This window comes from Alosa sapidissima, chromosome 5 (assembly GCF_018492685.1).
Source record: "Alosa sapidissima isolate fAloSap1 chromosome 5, fAloSap1.pri, whole genome shotgun sequence".
In the NCBI taxonomy this organism is placed as follows: domain Eukaryota; kingdom Metazoa; phylum Chordata; class Actinopteri; order Clupeiformes; family Clupeidae; genus Alosa; species Alosa sapidissima.
In genome coordinates, this window is record NC_055961.1 from 25,708,612 (window position 1) to 25,719,453 (window position 10,842).

Sequence of the window (10,842 nt, forward strand, 5' to 3'; positions counted from 1 at the left end):
ACATTAGTCTTTATGTGTGCTGCTAGTAGCTAGCGTTGCATTGGCGTCAATGCATAGAGAGTGAAGAGCAGTGCCTTTTATATTTTTCAGGGTTGAACTAATGAAAGGCTACCTTATATAGCGCAAAAGAAATTTCCAACCTATCGTACTTACTTTTCAGGTCCAATTGCGCTTGTTTAGTTTCTGAACCTTTCGAGCACCACTCAGAAAAGTACCAGCTACACTGCCTTCAGTCTCTCATGCCGTTTCGAGGACAGGCGGTCTCTTTTTATTATGATGTCTTTGTTGCTGCTTGTCCATACAAGACTTGGAAGATTACGAAAAATTACGACGCGCCAATCACATGGGCCAGCACTGTGCCCTGCAAACCAATGCATCTTGGTGTGCTATGATAATGTTTATTTTTGTAGTGTGATGTAAGTCCCTCTAAAAAAGAGTATCTATACTCATCAAGCCAAACGTTAACCTGCTGTCAAGTTATTTTTGTTCCTACATAGACCTGATAGATGAGGACAGGTTGCATAGATGATGGCTAAAGGTTCTAGTCAATATGTACCATTCTCCAGTTAAGTTGATGTAGCAATATTTGATTAGCAAGGGCTTTTGAAGATCTGAACATTAAACAAGTTATCTAAGGTGAATTCCATGGTAGCTTAGAAGACAGTATTTTGTTCAGTGTTAACTTCTTTTACAGGGTTGACTTCTTTTGGCTTTGTTTATGGGATGTAACACATTGTTTATTTTGTTTGTTAGTTCAAACACATTTGTTTCTTCTTGTTCAAATATCCAACTCTATTTTTAAAAAAAAGTCCAATTTAGCCTTTTGATTTGTTTTGTTTTATTCCTTTTTTTTTATGCCATTTTGTTGCGTTTCCACGAGTGCCATGGATATGTATTTTTGGAGAGTGATATTTAAATAGCATATCATTGCAGGTTCGGGTGGAGGGCATGTACAGTATACGGTCTAGTGTGCACATGGAGGTCCAGGGGGGTCCTAAAAGCTGAGACCAGTTAGGGGAGGTAGGGTGGGCAGTAACCTGGAGTCCACTCCTGCCCTGGGTGAGGGAGCTATACGCAGATGCAGTTTGGAGATCCTTCACAAGGATCTACTTGGAAGCAAGACTATTTTGAAACATTGTATAAAATATACATATAGATATTTCAATTCCAACCTACTGTACGGATGTTTCTTATCATGCCTACAAAAAAGTGTATAAGTATATATATAATATACATAATACATATATAAATATTTCATGAAGATTCAAATAAAAGAAATCTATATATAATATTGTTTGTACCAACCTATTGTTATGCATTTTGCACATTTAGACATGTTTTACATTGATGTAGTCAGCTTTGTGCTATGCAAGAATAGCTTCAAAACACATTAATTAGCTTTTCTCCTGACCATAGTCCTTCAGAAGAACACACTACTGTAAAAAGCTTAACTCTTTTGACAGACCACACTTCCTTGTCCTTTTCTCCATCCTCATGCTGAGTAAACAAATGACCACTGTCTTCTCTCTTCTCTTATTTGTTCCAGTGTGGATGATTTGGTCTGGTTTGACTACTGTTGGTCAGGAAATGGCTCTCATGTTGATTGCACATAACCGGTGACATGGCAATAAAAATAAACAAATGAAAAAAAAAAATACCTGAATAGAAACTCCTATAAAAGTATTTATTTAAACATAGAACAAATGCAGAAAGATGATGATGATGGTGTTGGTGATGATATGATGATGACATTTTTGTATTATACACAAGTAGCCCAAATGTATATTCCCAGAAGGCAGCACTGTACCTTATTTTAGGTAAAGAGATTCTTTGATTTCTCAATCCTTTCCTTGTCAGAGGGGAGGATGAGAGGCCCGATTCATTTGGAAAAGGATTGGCTGTTTGCTGGAACACTGCCCTGTTTCCTCAAAGCCCTGTTTTTGTAGCATCGCCTCTTAAAGACCCAAAATAGGAAATGCCCAGACAAGGGGAGATGCTCTATTCGTTTTGGTCATGGCATCAGTTTCAAAGATGGAAATGCTTGATAGCACATTTATTTTTGGTTTAAACTTGATATCTTTATTTGTGTGTTTATTTATTGATTGGTTTGTTTATTTTTAATTACAAATTGTGTGCAGATCAAACAAGATAATTGGTAAATAAAGAAGTGTTTACATAGCATTGAAAAAACATGAAGGACATTGGGATATCTGTGTTCATAGCCGAAATGTTGAAAGCACGCCAACATGTTTGCACATGTGTACAGCATACACAGCCACACATACTGACACACACAGCTTTTACATGACTGCAAAGGCACACACATGCACAGACCAGGGGCATTTGCTAACATATTGACAGAGAAACTATACACATATGACACAACAAGCACATATTCCGATCTGTTCTGCTGATACCTGGAGATTAGTCTTTGATACAGTCCATAGTTGAGATGAGGAAAAGGGAAAAGTGGGACAGGTGTTTTGGTCAGGTAGAGTGGGTTCACCTTCTGTACCTGTTTGAATTTGTTACAATATGGCCCTGTAGAATCTGATTCTCTGCATTAGTCTTTAAATAAAAAGAAAAAATAAAGACAAATAAAAGAACAAAGGCTTTTCCTCAGGTTTTTTTATTCAGAAATGATTCAAAATTCATATCCTTAAAAACATCATTCTTAATATATGCCCTTTACTCTATTGCTCATGGAAAACTAAAATGCATATACATTTTTACAGTTGGTCTTACAGTTGGTATTGGCCTTGTTTTTATCTTAATAGTTCTCTGAACACAACATGAGAGTGATTAGATTACAGCATCATGAAGTTTACTAAGTATGATAATGTATATTTATTATCTACCTATTGAAAAGCAGTCTGGAAGCAGTCTTTTCAACCACTGTATATAGTTTCTTTGTCAAGAAATAACAGACTTAATTGTATTAGTGAGCTGATATGTATCACTACCACATTCCTGTGAGTGATGTGATATGAAATAGTGGCCATCAAACTATTCCAACTTGCAGAAACGCTTCTTTTTCTATCACTCCACATTTAAAAAATGTTAAGAAGCATTTCCAGTCCCCCCAAAAAAGTGCACACTGCTGATGGCGTGTGTTAATGAGTATTATTTGAACATTCTGCTGCACACAACTTTTTCTGCTGTCTTAAGAGCTATGGTAATACTCTCATAAATGTGTATAAGGTTTGGCTGTGCTAGTGGGCAATAGTGCAAACATTACAAATATATGCATATTTTAACTAAAACTGTAGATAAGTGGAGAGAAATACAGAGCCACAGTCTACTTTCAGGTCAGGCAAAGACAGCCTAGGCTGTTATTTGTTCACTGGGCCTTCTGAGCAAGTATAGCCCTGATAGCAGTTAAATCATAGCGTTTTTATTATTATTATTTGTTTTTTGAGGGTTGTTTTTTGAGTACTGAGAAGTGTAGAAAATGCCACATTGTGTCTCCAATCATACTGTTACTATCATAAAAGAGTACATTCATACTTTCCCATCACCGTGTTCACCGTGTTCGGTGGCCTATCCTTGTCAGCCTTTGGTTAAAATAGACAGGCGACTGGAAAATTTAAAAAAAATAAACCTTTTGTCTGGAAATTTGCATATCTGAAACATCAGGGTGGTAAAACCGCATTCATAGAAAGTTTATTTTCAATTGAAAAGGGAAAAGAGTAAACAGGATATTGCCTCATCAAGAGGATACCAAGTGACCTTTACCGATGAGTGAAAAGTTTGTAAATCTCTCTCAAATATTGATTCAAAAAAGCTACTTTTTTCTTCATAGTTGGACTTGTACAGGTGGTACAATCAATGTAAAACTAAGAAAAAGTTATTTGAATATAAAACCTTTTATTGTATTGGAAAATTGAATTGGATGAACTTGCTAGCAAAGTCAAAAGGTTACATAAGAGTCCAAGAAGATGCCTGTATAATTGGAAATTAGTAGCAAAAGTCAGGTGGCGCAACTGCATCGTCAGGTGGTGCAACCAGGTAAAATACTAATTTAAAGATTAAAGTGAAGGAATGGTTGAAAAATGTGTTGTACCTAATTATTCTATTAAACAATATACTTTTTTTAATTTGTAAAGTATTTATTCACATTTTTAGAAACTCTCGGTTGTGTACATTTTTTGGGTGGTGAAATGACCCCTGCAGCCAGGGACTTGTTTAGACTTGTTTAAACATATTCTTCCAACTTCAGAAAAATGCATTCTGTCCATTTTTTAAAGATTATTTTGAAAACACAGGTCATTGACAAATAAGGCTTTTAAAAATGTGTTTGCAAAATAATTCATTCAATTAAATTCTCATACACACGTGCATGTACAACCTATAACATTAACCTTAAACCTTAACCTACGAGACAGCATAAAATAAATATGCACATATATAAGAGAATAATAGACAAAGTAATATAAAAACTAAGTAATAGGGTTACAGCTATTGCAGTATTAAGTATAAAGTATTAGGTATTAAGTACGGCCACAATCCAGGCAGTGGGAGGGAGGGAGGGGGTATGCATATGTGCTAATATAGCATGCAAACAGTGTAGCAGTAACAGGCTAGTGGACAGTCTGTACACAAACATGAAGAAGGTGGAGAGGCAGACAGACTATGCAGAAAAGTCTATCTCTCATCTATCCTTAAGTGAAGGTGTAAGCCCAGATATTTGTAGGTGTTTACCACCTCCACAATGACCCCATCAATGGAAACTGGTAGCAGGTCGGGCTTAGACCTGTGGAAATCCAACACCATCTCCTTGGTCTTCGAAGTGTTGAGTTGAAGGTGGTTGAGTTTGCACCATTGCACAAAGTCCTCCACCAGGCTCCTGTATTCCTCCTATTGCTCGTCCCTGATACACCCCACAATTGCAGTATCGTCAGAGAACTGTAGGTCAATTGAAGGGCATCTGAAGGACAGTAGATGTTGCTTGACAGTAAATGTTGGTTGGCTGTCCACAATGATGTAAGGCCTGTCCTGCTTCCCATGCTCTATACCCACCTGTCCATGTTTACAAAGTCTGGCCACCCTGGAGCATTAACAAGATGTTGATTCAAAATATAATTATTTTAGTTATAGCCAATTGGTTTTATATTTGTATTGTATTCTTGATACAGTGTCAATCAAATGCTATGGTTGGCCACCCAATGATGATGACATTTGACAAAGAATATCTTAGTATTATTTACTATAATTAGAGCTGTTCCCATGATCATTTGCAGGTCAAGCAATCAGGTGGTCTAAGCCCCATTCGGCCGGGAAACTGAAGCCAGGGCCAGCTGTGATAACAACAACATCAACAACAACAACACTTGAGTCAAACAGGCAGCAACAAGTTTCGTAGAACTTCATCCATGGGAGGGTCTAAAAAATGAAGTTATGTGTCCATTTAGTGACTGTATACTCATTGGCCTGTAGATGGTGGTGCACACACATACACACGCACACACACACACACGCACATACTATCGGTATCGGCAATTAGAACGGCCGATACATAATTACAAATTCAGTAGGATTAAAGGAAAACCAAATATTCATTATCATTTGGCAGCATTTCCAGTATTGGCGTTACGTATTTGTTTGTCCACCAGATGGCGCATCGTTGCTGTGAGACGTAATTTTGTTGGTTCTGTTTTCTTCTTGAAGCCGAAATAAATCTGATAATGTTTATCGGACATGCTTGGTTTTAACTGCAGGTACGTTAATCTTATAAAAGTTGTATGTATACCTACGACCTACATGTTAGGCCTACCGTTAACATTGGTTGAGTGATGGAGGCCAATTTGATTATTGACCAGTGTATTTGTAGAAAACCATAAATGCGGTTACCAAGCAAATTGATATCAGCGCTGTAATTGTATCGTTCGACTGTCATCTTCTTGTCTGACCATATAGCCTACAGGAGCTAAGTGAGTTAGTCACAATGCGTTCGCTAACATGATGGTTTTCTAATGGAAAATATAGAACTAGCCTACCAGAAAGATAACCTGTCTATGAAGCATCCTGTGAACAGGCTGGGACATTTCTGCTTGCTAAATAGGTTTTTCTGCTGTTGATTCGCTCACAGTCCTTGGTGGCCCTGTCAGTGCTTTGTAAAATGTTGCATTAGGCCTACAGTAAGACCATAAAAAGTTTTAAAAAAGAATCTGAGCTAACGTTCATTCCCAAACAATCCACTATTTTCAAAGGTGTTTCAAGTAACATTAAGGAAGAGCATGGCTCAAAGTAAAGTAACTAGGGCTGAGACGACGTAATTGACTAGACTACAAATTTGTCAAAGTGAATCATTTGTGTCAACTCGTCACAATGTAGATTTATTAACGCACCAGTGATGATCTAGGCTACATCTCCATTTAAACCAAATGTTTTAGAGCGCACTTTGAGAGATGTACCAGGGCAGGGGTGTACCTATTGCATGTGCTACAAAAATCATTCTGTGCGATGGATGATTTACTAACGTTATGTCTGATACAGTTTTGCCTATGGCTATACATGTGTGAGACTGAGACGCTTGTTTGTTTGTTTGAATTGCTTGTTTAGGGTGTGACTGTGAGAGGTGAATTGATGTGCTTTGATTCCAGCTTGGTAGTTGTAGTCTATGCGATTAAAAAGCATGTGTGTGTGTGGGAAGTATCCAAACAATGATAACACTTTCATTATGGCTGCTTTAGCCACAGACCTTCAGCTACTGTACAGTGGGTCCCATTTAGAAGTGGCCACATCATTCGCGCTTTCTGTGATTCATGCAGCTGGGTGAAATGTATTACAACTTTTCACCAAGAGGTGGCAGCTAAAGTCCGCTTGATATTGTAAGCCAGGTGTTTCCAACCAGTGGTCCGCGGCCATCAGTATTTTTCCCACGAACAATAACGGACGCAGCTCTCAACTCGGCCCGTTAAAATGTGAACAGTCTAGCGACACATTTCATGAAGGCCCTTTTGGACATGCTATTTGTACCACTGGTTAGATGTAAAACTGCATTTCGTTTTAGACTATTGGTATTTAATTTGTGCATTGACAATAAAGTTGAATATCATATGAACATGCAATAAAATCATGCATGTAGAAGAAGAAACATTCACAAAAATCCATGGCATGACCTCTCTTCTTGATAGCTGTTGAAAACTGCATGGAAATTACAGGGATTGTTTTGTTTGTTAATAAATAAATAAATAAATACATATAAAACTGATACCTTCTGCTTTCCCCAAATACAATGTAGCCTACAGGTGTACATGACCTTTCATCAGTCCAGTTGCAATGGATGAACTGTGATAAACTGCCCTACTTGTGATTGTTTAGAGATTTTAAAGGTTTTATAACAATGTTTCAAATTTTTTGGCTAGTGCTACAAACCTATTCACCTTCGCAGCGCCAGCAGGCTACTTGATGTGCGGCCCGCACACACACACACAGGCATGCCAAACAAGCATACACAAAAGTTTCAAGAGTGGGGGTGGAGTAGAAGATGGATACAAATTGATTAGTGGGATTTATGTTCGCGGAACGGATGTACAGGACTGAGCGACGGCAAAGTCCTTTTAGGCAAGTCCCTCCACTCGGCGGCCATATTGCAACGCTTTTTGGGCACTCATCGGGCATCCTCTTCGGCAGAAATGCGCGTGAGCAAGGCTTCATGACACCAATCTTGCTCCAGCTGCGAGTTCACAACACATGATTGGCACGATGTCTTCACAACACACCATATGATTGGCTCAGTGTATTCACATGTCGACGTTTTGCCGAGGAAGGGGTGGGATATGTGTAGACATACAAAATAGCCCCATGCATTTCTATGGAGGATTTTTTGAGTGCTGTGTCTCCACATTAGAAAGTCTCTGGCGACGGTCATATTTTGTACCGCTATGCGGTACATCTAGTTTTCACAATAAAGGACATTTAATAACAATGGCAGATGACCAAAGTGATGGTTTCCTAGTGCTGGTTTCCTTAGGCTACATGGGTTGAGCCTAGTTCTACACAACAAGATAATATCAGTGAAGATCTCCACTAAAAATGTAGTTGTATTTGATATAACGAAAAACGTTAACTTACAGTATGATGGGCATGTTGCTGCAAAGCACAGGATCATCTTGCTCGGTCTGTTTTTTTTTTTTTTGCACCAAATTTTTTTTGAAAAAGGTTCTGTGGACACGAATATGCAGTTTATGGTCTATCTATGCTACAGTATTCCCAAAAATGTAAACTGTGGACATAAGTTGGCAGTTTGAGGTCTATGCTATTTGCATTCTTACTTGCTGGTTCACCAGGCTGCAGATCTGACCTGAGTCTCTGCCATGTTTGCCTTCTCACTGACTGGTCCCTCCTGATGACCTCCTGATTGTTCTCTGATGACCTCTGCTTCTCCATCAGGTGGCCAAGGGTCCATTTAGCTGGTAAATAGCAGCTGGAACCAGAACCAGCTGTGACTACAACAACAACAACAACAACAACTAGATGTACCACAGAGCGGTACAAAATATGACCGCCACTCAGTCCAGCACATTTTTTCCACAAAAATAAATCACGCCTATATGATTCTAACCGTCTCACTAAATTGCATTATCCACACTCAATTCTCACTGGTATCTGCTAGACAAGTACCAAAACATGATTAGTTCATAGATTTCACATGTAAAATTCATTTTATACAACCCCACCCCCATCTTACCTGTTCATAATTCTGAGAAATTCTTGTGTGCATGTGTGTGTGTACATGTTTATGTTTATGTGTGTGAGTGTGTGTGTGTGTGTGTGTGCCTGTGTTTGTGCATGTGCATGCATGTGTACATATGTCTACTGTGTGAGTATGTGTCATACGTATGATTACTACGGTTCTCAAGATATTCACAGAAAACTGTGTCTGCCCTACCCTCCTTTCGAGGGGTCCAGTCCAGCGGGGGGGCTACAGATCAAAACGAAAAATGATGGTTCCATGCTATCCATGTGGGGGTCACATGCCCACCGGTCTTTCAGTGTCCCGGGAATCCTTGTTGGTGTACAGTCACTAAATGTACACATATAAATGTACACATTTTAGTGTAAGGCCCCCCATGAACGAAATTTCAAAAAACAATAATGATCCTACACTTTCAATTTCGTTATTTCGAGATATTGTGATGAAAACACCTAATTTTTGGCGCTATACAAGAAATAAGTGGTAATGGGATGGGTTGATATGTCCCCTTAAGACCAACATACAAAAAAATGGTGGACCTCACAACACCTCATTTTTACTTTTTTGTGTTTAACTAGGTGGCGCTATACATGAAATGAGTGGTTATGGAATGGGTTGACATAGCCCCTTGAGATCAACATACAACAAAATGGTCCTCCTAAACCCTACGGTTCTCGAGATATTCACAGAAAACTGTGTCTGCCCTACCCTCTTTTTGGGGGGTCCAGTCCAGCGGGGGGGGCTACAGATCAAAACGAAAAACGATGGTTCCATGCTATCCATGTGGGGTTACATGCCCACCAAGTTTCGGATTACCCCGGTCTTACAGTGTCCCGGGAATCCTTGACGGAAATTTGGACATGCGAAAAAGAAAAAAAAAAGAAAAAATTGACTAAACCTATATGACCGCCGCTTTGCTGCGCGGTGGTCATAATAACAACAACATTTTAGTCAAACAGGCAGCGACATTTGACATTCACTCAATTTGTCAATATCAACGTGTCAATTTACGCAATTTAGGCACATTTACTAATATTGGCAAATCACAAAAGTGCCGGTTACTGTATACTGATTGATCCTAGTCCTACACTACAAGACAATTTCAATGAAGATCTCCATTGAAAATATAACTAATAACAGAAAAACTAAAAACATTTACTTACAGTATAGCACAGGACCATCTTGTTTGGTCATTTCCCGCCACATCTGATCATAGCTACAACCCAGCGTGTTACAAAAGGTTTGAAAAAGGTTTACTGTGGGTGTGAATTAGCAGCATGATCTTGGCCATGGCGGAGTTGTGACAGATCCTATAATTCTTGGTCCTTTGACATGTTCTCTTTGGTCTAAGCCGGTCACAGATGGTGTTGAAGATGGCTCTCATAGCTTCCATGAAGCAGCCACCTTATCCTTTCAACTCTCCTCTTACCTCCATCTTCAGCTAGTAAAATTGGTCTAAAGATGTTTAAAATAGACTCCTCTTTAGTCCTTTTGTAGTAACAGATGAAACATGTGATGATTGATAAATGATTGATTAACAAGTGCAGAATTGCCAGTAGAAAGCTCTCTCTCAATGTGATCTGTGGTGCAGCCAGTTCAAACTGATACAATGTTCTACCTCAATGTTCTACTTTGCGTTACTTTGCTCCAAAGATTCCAAATGGTGATGTCGGCAGAGTTCTAGAAACCTGTAATGATTTGATGATGGTCTATACATTAGATTTAAAATGATCTGGCTGGAAGGGAGACTATTCCAGAGCTGGGAGCAGCAACAGCGAAGGCGCGGTCTCCTTTGGTTCTAAGGAGAGAGTGCTTAACAGAAAGGAGCTGTTGAGAAGATGACCTAAGTGATCTAGGAGTACAGTAAGGACTTCAGATTTCAGATACATTGTGATTAGGGATGTAACGGTATGAAAATTTAACCTCACGGTTATAGTGACCAAAATTATCACGGTTTTCGGTATTATCACGGTATTTTTAAAAGTGTGTTCAATATGTTCAGAAAGCACTGATAGGCCTACGCAAGCTGAAATAGTTTCAAAAAGTGTCCCGTTCACTTTTTCATGTTTAATTGGTTATGTGCTCATAGCCTAACTTACCCTACCATGACTTGGAGTTTGCTATTTCTGTTATTGCGATCCAAT